The sequence below is a fragment of the Triticum dicoccoides genome, chromosome 1A, assembly GCF_002162155.2.
Source record: "Triticum dicoccoides isolate Atlit2015 ecotype Zavitan chromosome 1A, WEW_v2.0, whole genome shotgun sequence".
Classification (NCBI taxonomy): Eukaryota; Viridiplantae; Streptophyta; class Magnoliopsida; order Poales; family Poaceae; genus Triticum; species Triticum dicoccoides.
This window is the reverse complement of record NC_041380.1, coordinates 13824359-13832248: the sequence shown is the minus strand read 5'-3', so window position 1 is coordinate 13832248 and position 7890 is coordinate 13824359.

The following is a 7890-nucleotide window of genomic DNA, read 5'->3' as shown; positions in this document are numbered from 1 at the left end:
CCCAAAATTTCTGAATTTTTGAATGTGAATTATATAAATAGGGTTAATTAAAGTTTTGCTTGTTTTGCTTGAGTCGCGAGTTTTGATTGGAATTTGAAGCTTTTGGCGTTTAAATTAATATTGAAATTGAGAGAAAATAAGCGACTGCTCCAAATATTCGTTTTGATTTTATTTGGAGTTCAAAATCATTTTGGGAATTATCTAGAACACTAAATTTATTTTAGGGGATATTTATAATGCCCAACATAAAGTTTATAAATTTATTATATGAATTTAATTGAATATTTGGGCTGGAAATATATTCCCTAAGCTGTTGGACTTTCTGAAATTTTGTAGAATTCCTGTTGATATTTTAACAAAATCCTAAATCAAATAGGAAACTAAAATAGGGAAATAGAATGCAATTCCATAAAGCCCAGCCCGCGCGAGTGGACCATACCTATTCATTACCAACGCACACAACTTAGTAGTAGCTGAAGCCCACCCTGGCCCAAATCACCACGGCCCTCTCTCTCTGCCAAGCGGGACCCACCGGTCAGGGAGTCGTTGCTAACCTCCCGACGCACACGCATGTGTAACCGCCGGCGACTAGGTTGCCGACAACCCTATGCCCGAGCCCAATCGACTGAATTGCCGTCTCCCATAAATAACCTTAGCACATCTATTTTTTCCTTTGCTTCCCCTCGCTATTTCTGCTAGGCCGTTGTGATTGAAGTTTCTCGACGTTGTCCCTGTCTCTGGCATCGACGACAAATTCTGAAGACACAGACTATCGTTAGCTCCGCATACCCATATCGAAAATCCTGGCTCCGCACGTCCATCGCTTCTTCTTAGCACACCTGGGATGGAGGCCGAGCAACGCAGTAACAACATCCTCGATTTCGATAATGTAAGGACGAGATAGACCGCACCTTAATCTCTATTGGGATCGCCGCACCGACGCGCTTCCCATTGTCCCTTTAAGAAAAACCAAGGAGCCCTGGAACGACCACACAACACTGTCTTTGCTTGAGCTCGTTGTTGCATCAGGCAGCATCGGCGAGCTTTCGCCATTGCCTCCGTCTTCCTCCAGCCCGTACACGTGCACCATCAGCTCTATCCACCATAAAACACATGTGTGCACCATCCACCAATGAGTGTATAGGCAAAATAAATAAATGAAATAGGAAAGTAATATGATTTTGAACTCCAAATATTTCGGCCCTTTGGATCAACAACAATATTGTAAAGAATCAAATGAATGGTAATTTGGTAATATACATTCATTGTCTAAGAAATTGAGAAAAGTATGTTTTCTGTCTCTCCGGTTTACCAGAAGTCTGCATGTAGTCTCTCAACATTTTTCGGGCAACATTCCGTCCCTCATTTTTTAAAACCGAATAATTTTGTCCAAAACCGGATTCGAGGGGAAAATCGGTCATCTTCCCTAGCTAACTTCCATTGTTGGATTGTGTATAATCTAATCGAAAAGTTAAAAAGGTGTCGCTCCCATACCCCTTCGCTCATGCCTCATGTGAGAGCTTAATTAGGGTTTCCATTCGTCTCATTGGCACCGCAGCTGGTCGGCCTTGTCTCTTATGGTCCTTGGACCATGGAGGCGTAGGTGAATCCCGGCCCTCGCCAGTGGGAGGGGGCTCTGTTTTTATGTGTGTTTGAGTTTTGTTAGGGTTTGTGCCATGCTCAAGAAGGCGAGGCGGAGACTTCTTGAAGATGAAATAAGATTCTCCCCGTCTAGCCCCCATTCTGGTGATGCTTCCAGAGTTGTCGGGGGGCGTGTGGAGATGTGTCACCGATAGATCTCGTTGGATCCGGTCAAAGGATCGAAGTATTCTCATCAAAGTCAGCCGATTTTTTCTGTGGAAAATGTTATGTTTTTTAAATTGTTATGTACAACTAAAATGACTAGCTGAAATATTGACCAAAAGGTAAATATTTCGGTACCTACAAAAATTATTGAAATTCAGTGAATTTCATCGAAGTCTCTGCAAAAGTGAAAACCTACTCCCAACTCCCAAGGCGGTTGCTATCATCTTAGTACCCTAGTAGGAAGAGGGGGAACCCTAATGTAGTACTCTAGCAGTCTAAAACGACTGGTGCACACAATTGACCACGATTCTCTAAAAAACATTCGTGATACACGAAATACACAATGCATGGAAGATTTATGTCAATCGTAGGCATCACCCAAGATCGACACCAGAGTGCACGTACGTTGTACATCAGACAGGCAGCTCAGCCGGCCGACTGCTGGGGTGCGCCGGCGACGGTGACGTCAGCGCGACACAGCGGGCATGTGGCTCGTTGGTGCAGCGACTGGTCGACGCAGCCCGCGTGGAACAGGTGCCCGCACGCCGGCAGCCGACGGACCTTCTCCCCGACAAGCAGCGACGCGAGGCAAATGGCACACTCCTCTGCCGCGGCGGTCCCTTCACAGCTGAGATCGCCCCGGGGGGCTGTTGGGGGCGCGAGTGCAGATGCTCTTAGGTTTCGGTGTTGATGGTACCATCGGTGCCGGGGCAGGGGGCTCGAGAGATAACTTTACCCGACCGACATGGTACACGATGGCGTCTGCAGCGTATTTCGTGGTTAGATGTTGATAAAAAAAATGGTGGTCCCTTCACTACTTCACCACTTCGAATTTCAGTTACCAACCTTCAGTGAATTTTAGTGATTTTGGTTTGTTCAAAGGACCGAAGCATTCTCTTCAAATTCAACCTATTTTTTTGTGGAAAATATTATGATTTTTTGAGTTCCTATGTACATACAACTAAAATGACTAGCTGAAATATTTTGATCAAAAGGTACATATTTCGGTGCCGCAGAAATTATTGAAATTCAGTGAATTTCATCGAAGTCCCACAAAAATGAAAACCTACTCGCAAGGCTGCTGCTACTCATAGTACCCTGGTAGGAACAGGGGGAATCCTAATGGAATACTAATGTATTGGCTGTCTAAAACAACAGGTGCACACACAATTGACCACGATTCTCTCCAAAATATTCATGATATATACACGGTAACACAATGCAAGGAAGATTAATGCCAATCGTACGCATCGCCCAAGATCAACACCAGCGTGCACGTACATTGTACGTCAGACAGGCAGCTCAGCCGGCCGCTGCTGGGGTGCGCCAGCGACGATGACGGCAGCGCGGCACAGCGGGCATGTGGCTCGCTGGTGCAGCCACTGGTCGACGCAGCCTGCGTGGAACAGGTGCCCGCACGCCGGCAGCCGACGGACCTTCTCCCCGACGCGCAGCAGCGCGAGGCAAATGACGCACTCCTCCGGCACGGCGGCACCCTCGAAGTCGAACGGCGCCGGGAGCTTCGCCGAGATGGTGGCCGCGTCAATCCCGCCGCCAGGACGACCTGCCTGGGTGCAGATGACAAGGGCCGTGAGGAAGACGCTGACGGCGAAGGCCGCGAGGGCGAAGGGGCCCATGGTCCCGGCCCCAATGAACGGGTAGACGATGAATAAAATAACGGAGAGCGAGAAGAGGGAGATGCACAACCATCGGCGCCCGGATCCGGACCCGGACCCGGACGGCGCCTCCGTCGAGTTGGTGGCGCTAGTGCCGTCCATGGGGCTAGAGCCTAAAGGCGATCTCGGGTACACGCTCCGCACGTCAAGAAGCTGTGGCGGCGACGGAACCGGACGGGAAGAAGCAGATCGATTATGAATTTATGATGATCTGACTGGATCACGTTGGTGGTGTTAATATTGGAACAGGTAGTATTTATGGAAGATTCTTCTAGCCGCAAGCCAACGAATTAGAGCTTTCCAGTTTGAGATTGCAATGCAAGTAACGTGACAAGCTATTTTCTATTTTATTTTTTGGATGGAGCTTTTTTCTAATAATTTTCTAACATAAATATATGCATGGAGCTGCATACTATTTCCACTCATGCATCAATATTTTTTGGATGAACCCTGTGTCGTTACTGCATATCGCCTGAGTGTTTATGGCAAAACACACATGATTTGGTAGCATGTCGAAAAAGCATTTGTAGCATCGAAAATCCATATATTAGTAGCCTTCATTTCCTAGTAGCAAACCCAAAGGTCTGCCTCATCGGCGACAAATCTGACTCATGGTGCCTCATCGACATAATATAGGGTGGCACTGAACCCATTCCCACGTAGCCCATTGCCATCCTCGGAGCTCGGTGTCATGCCCTTGAGCTCCAGGGCAACGAAACTACATTCCTGAAAAAATCCGACCAAAAACCATGCGAAAAAAATTGTTTCCAAAAAACCCCCAAAGGGAAAACCCCCACCGATACCCCTATCATCGTTCGCTACGATGATAGGTTTATAAATGTGTTAACATCATTAAAAAAAATCATACATTTGAAAGAAATCATGCAACATAGAAAAATGTTCAGCTATTTTATAAAATGTTTCTACAATTTTTAAAAGTGTTCACGGCTTTAGAAAGATGTCATATAGTGTTAGAATAACCCATCAATAATTATAAAAATGTTCAGGTATTTTTTTAGATTCTTTTATATTTTTTTAGCAAATAGAAATGAAAATAGAAAAAGAAAAATTGTAGGCCTACTAAAAAATTACACAAATGTACTTCAAACCCCGTCTACTGGGCCGACATATGTCCGTCCGTCTATAGGCGAGCACCCACTATCATCTTTGGTCTCTCGAAATCACTAGTTGAGAAGTACTCTTTCAAAAGATCACACCCAGCTCCCCAGGTTGCGACAAGTGGTGCACTACATGTGCGTCACTTGCCGCAACCTGAGAGTTTTCCTTTTTTCGTATACCGTTTATTCAAAACTTTTTATCTTCTAAACTGTGCGTCGAAATCTCGAACCGTTTTTACCATTGGATTCCTCGCGTCCAGATTTTCAAAAGTAGATCTCATGTTGATATTTAACAGACTTTTTTCACGAAAAAACGGAGGAAAAAACCAGACAAAAAAAACTAAGCAGAGAGCATGTTGTTTTTTCCCTTTTCGAAAGAGACACGGCCACGCCTCTCACGAAAGGAAAACCATGCTTCTTCTGAAGGAAAAAAGAGTAGAAAACATGGTTTTTTTTTCGAGATGCACGGCCGTGTCTCTTGTGAAAGAAAAAAGTCTGCCTATCGCGGATGCAAAAACGTGCCTCTCACGGACGGAAAAAACAAAAAAAGCATTTTTTTTCATTTCCGAAACCATTTTTTTTGCCTCTCACGGACATCAAAAGGCCAAAAAACTGAAAAAACTGTTTAAAAAGCGGAAAACGCATGCGGATAAAAAAATTCCGAATGAAGTACCCAGAGCACGACATGTGACGACGGCTGAGAACGCACCAAATGAGGCACTCTCAGCCTACCTTAAACTCATCCTTGAGAGGCTCCCGAAGGAATGATAGTTAACGAGTTGCTCCCAAAGAACGCTGGTCAACGACTCCCAAGGCTGCTGCTATCCTCTTAGTACCCTGGTAGTCTAAAACAACAGGTGCACACAATTGACCACGATTCTCTCAAAAACATTCGTGGTACACGGAATACACAATGCATGTGGAAGATTAATGCCAATGGTACGCATCGCCCAAGATCGACACCAGCGTGCACGTACGTTGTACGTCAGACAGGCAGCTCAGCCGGCCACTGCTGGGGTGCGCCGGCGACGGCAGCGCGGCATAGCGGGCACGTGGCTCGTTGGTGCAGCCACTGGTCGACGCAGCCGGCGTGGAACAGGTGCCCGCACGCCGGCAGCCGACGGACCTTCTCCCCGGCACGCAGCGGCGCGAGGCAAATGGGGCACTCCTCCACTGCGGCGGCACCCTCGAACACGAACGGCGCCGGGAGCTTGGCCGAGATCGTGGCCGCGTCTATCCCTCCGCCTTGACAACATGCCATGATGCTGATGACGAGGGCCGCGATGAAGAGGCTGACGACGAAGGCCGCGAAGACGAAGGGGCCCATGGCCCCCACGAACGGATAGACGAAGAATAAAATAACGGGGACAGCACAGAGGAAGGTGTACAAGCATCGGTGCCCGGGCCCGGACCCGGACGGCGCCTCCGTCGCCGAGTTGGCGGCGGTGGTGGTGGTGCTAGTGTCGTCCATTGGGGTAGATCCTGAAGGCGATCGAGTACACGCTACGCACGCGCGCGTGTGTTATAGGAGTATGCCCGTGGCGGCGACGGGACTGGACGGTTGGACCTGGGAAGAAACGGAGCGAGTATGAACTTGGAAAGAAACAGAAGGTCACGCGAGTATGTACGCAGATCGATTAGCGTTGAACTGGATCACGTTGGTGTGGTCTTAATTTTGGAAAGAGTAGTTACAGTATTTAAGGAAGATTCTTCTAGCCGCAAGCCAAGGAATTAGAGCTTCCTAGTTTGAGAACATGGACGTCTACCCCGCAAAAAAGAAAAAAAACTTGCACTGCATCTTGTTTATTTGTTGGGCAGTGTCGTCCTAGCTGGGGTGAAATAAATTTTTTTAGGGACGTGTCTACCGAGCGGCCGTTGGCTCGGTAGCACTCCAGGGCAGCCCCTTCCCTTTTAAGTATATTTTTGTCCTAATCAAACAGATTAGTAAATTTTTTGTCCTCCTAATATGAAAAAGACAAAGACCATACATCGTGTTTAAATAAAACTGAAAAAGCCCACATGCCAACAAGTGTGAACACATTAAATTTAGATATTAAAATTTTAGAAAAGTCATAACTTTTGAACCGAACATCGAAATTAAGGTTCGCTTTCAACGTTGAAATCCTCGCGACGTGCTCTTCGAAACTAGATTCCATATGAGTATGTTTCGACAAAAAAAATGTGCAATTTTGTCTCCATTTTGTGCAACCGTGCAGTTGTTGATGTGCAACTATCTAATAGTCGATGTGCAACTTTCTCTCTATCCATGGATGTCCAGTTTTCAATGATGGCACCTCACCCTAAACTACCCACTATTAATTGAGATGTGCAATTTCGTCTGTTGCCCCAGTCAACTTAGTAGTCGATGTGCAACTTTTTCTCTGTTGTTGGAAGTGCAATTTTTTTACTGTTTGCTACCTCAGTCAACTGCCAAGCAGTGAATGTGCAACTTCAAAAATTATCCCAGCCAACTACCTAATGGTTGATGTGCAACTTTTCCCTATACCCATGGGTGTGTAGTTTTTATTGCTAGCACCCCTTCCCACCCACCCCAACTAGTAAGATGTGCATCTTTAGGATCTCAACTATAGACGAAATTTTTCTCTACCCTCATGGTCTTATGGATGTGCAGTTTTTCACCATCCAACAAATCCATGTCGGAACGGTGTGCAACTTCCTCTGCTGCCCCAGCCAACTGCCTAGCAGATTATGTGCAACTTCGCCTATTGCCCCCACCAACTAAAACTAAATATCGACAAGTATGGAGGGGGAGGAGTTGTCCATTGACCACTATAAAGTTAGAAACAACAGAATAAGTTGCACATATAGCTGATAAGGTAAGTGGGCATGGTATGACATCAGTAAAAACATGTATCATCCATGAATAGGGAATGGGAGGGTTGCACATCCACTACTAGCTAGGTAGTTGGCCGGGTAGTAGACTAGTTGCAGATCACTAAACATTGGTTGTCATGGTGGCTAGGTTGCGAATCTCATAAAAATTTTGACCATGTAGGTTTACAAAATGGTTTTGAAAAAAGTTGCACCATGTTGTACTAAAATTGCACGATGTAGTAATAGAGTTGCACAATATAGTATCAAAGTTGGCATCAAAAAAATTTCATCAAAACTTATCCATACGGGATCTGGTTTCGAAGATCTCGTCGCGATGATTCCAATGGTGAAACAGATATGAATTCTGACGCATGGTTTCAAAGATATAACTTTTTGAAAATTTGTAAACCCGAATAAATGCATATGCACATCCAACAGACATGGAGTTAAATGGG